Genomic DNA, 2464 nt, shown 5'->3' on the forward strand with positions numbered 1-2464 from the left:
TGAAAGCAAAGAATAGGAAAAAGGGAAAGATGCCCCCAATCTTTCTATTTTTACATGTTTGATTCCAAGCTGAGTAAATATAGTTTCTCATACTGGGAAACTTTAGTAAATTTAAACAGAATAAATATCTGTAATTAGATACAATGTCTAGTTTTCCTTTTAGCCATCCTCATGTTATGTAGTATGGAATACTAATTGTGTAAAATGTTCCTAATTATTTCAAAGAGTGAAAGAGCATTTTAATAGCCACACACATTTTCATGAACACACACATAAGAGGACTAAAAAGGTGATACCGATTTGCTTATATCAGAATTCTCATAGCTTTAATTCCCTAGTATGTATCTAAGAAATAGATTTTGTATCTTGCAGATATCAGCAAACTTTTGTGCAATGCCAAGTAGTAAATGCTTTTGGCTTTGTGAGCAATCCAATCTCTGTTACAGCTACTCAGCTCTGCCACTGTGATGTGAACACAGTCATAGATAATATATAAGTGAATGGATGTGGCTATCTTCCAATAAAACTTTAATTTCAAAAACAGGGACACTGGGTGGTTCAGTTGGTTAAGCATCTGACTCTTGGTTTTGACTCAGCTCATGTGCTCAAGGTTCAGGAGTTCACGTTCCACACAGAGCTCTGCACTGGTGATGTGGAGCCTGCTTAGGATTCTCTCTCTCTCTGTCTCTCTCTCTCTCTCTCTCTTTCTCTGCCCTCCCCCGACTCACACTGTCTCTTGCTCTCTTTATCTCTCAAAATAAATAAATAAACTTTATAAAAAAGAACTTTCGTTTCAAAAACAGGTGGTGGGCAGGATTTAGCTGATGGGCCATTGTTTAAAAGCCACAAGAAAATAGCTTTCACAAATTTAATTTAGTTTATTTTACACAGAACTTGTCTTCCATAACACATACTTTATTTTTCATGGAGAATCCCTGAAGAATAATGTAAATAATGTTATTATTCTCAAGTACACATTTATGATGTCATTCTGAAATACTGAATTTAAGAATTGAACAAATACTATATACTAGTAGGTACTGAGAACAGAGTGTGATTGCAGTATAGTGCCTGTCCTTATGGTGCTTGTAACATATTGACAGACATAGGAAATTACAATATACCCCATGATAGAAACAGGATGAAGAACTATGGGACTATATAACCGGGCCCATACATAGACTTGATTGGGATGGGAGTGATAATTAATTGAGAAAAGCTTCATAGAGAATATGATGGCTAACCTGAGATTGGAAAGGTAACTAGAAGCTACCTAGATCAAGACATGGGGAAGCAAATCCCAGACAGAAGGAGCAAGAGTGTGCTAAGTCCTAACTTGATCACAGCACTGGATTTCAAGGAAGAGTGGTTTCAGTGGATTATAGAATATAAAGAAAGATAAAGAAAGAGAAATAAGTAGGGATCACATCTTAAAGAGCTTTTTGACCCCTGTTAAAGAAGTTGGATTTTATCCCATTAACCCTAGGAAGTTACTGAAAGTGTAAGGGTATAATCAGAGACATATTTAGAAAGATGATTCCTTCGGAGTGTCGAGAATGGATAAGAAGATGGCAAGGAGGGAGGCAGAACCCAATTAAGAAATAGCCTCAGTAATCCAGAGTGGATAGAAGGAGCCAGTGGTAGGGAGAATGGAGAGAAGTGGGCAAATTAAGGGAGCTGTCTGGCATGGAAGTGTGAGAACACATGTATTGATACACTCTGGGAGTAAGAGAGAGGAAAGAATCAAGGATGCCTCAGATCTGTAGCCTGAGAGACTAGGAGCCAGCAGATACATCCGCAGAGGCTGACAGAGAAGCTTCCTTGGGAGGGAAGGTGATGATATGTGGGAAGAAAAGAGCCTGGCTGTGACTGAAAGCAGAAAAACTGAGGCCCTTCACTTTTCATTGCATCTTCCACTGCATGGCAGTGGCTTTGTTACAGCCTTTGCTAATAAATTATGCCACTTTGCCTCTGACAGATGGAGGGCCAAAATATCCTCAGTGTTTTTATAAATCAGTTCCAGCACCAGTGTAGATAGCATACAACAAAAATACAGAAATTCTGGACTTCAGTTAGTCAATTGGACCTAGTAAAGTAGGAATGGAGAACACAGGTCGATCTGGCATCCCCCCAAAAGATTATTTTAGTATTTCTTTTTATCTAAGAACTGAGTTTGACGGGGAAGGTGAATTATGACAGGCCTGGGATTCTAAATAGAATCTACTTAGATTTAACTGTTTGGTCTTTTCTCTCTACTATCCCCCAACCCCTCTCTTTCTATTGCAAATGTATTTTTTTTCACTTCTTTGTTCTTCTGTGAAATCCTGTGCACACCCCTGCCTCAGGACTTTTGTATTTTTCTTTTCTTTTCTCTTCTTTCTTTTTTTTTTGCTCAGTGTGCTTCCCCCCATTATTTGCATGGCTTCCTCCCCCACCTTTTTTATTATCTAATTTAATTAAAGCA

The sequence above is a fragment of the Crocuta crocuta genome, unplaced genomic scaffold (genome assembly GCF_008692635.1).
Source record: "Crocuta crocuta isolate KB4526 unplaced genomic scaffold, BGI_CrCroc_1.0 scaffold598, whole genome shotgun sequence".
NCBI classification, from domain to species: domain Eukaryota; kingdom Metazoa; phylum Chordata; class Mammalia; order Carnivora; family Hyaenidae; genus Crocuta; species Crocuta crocuta.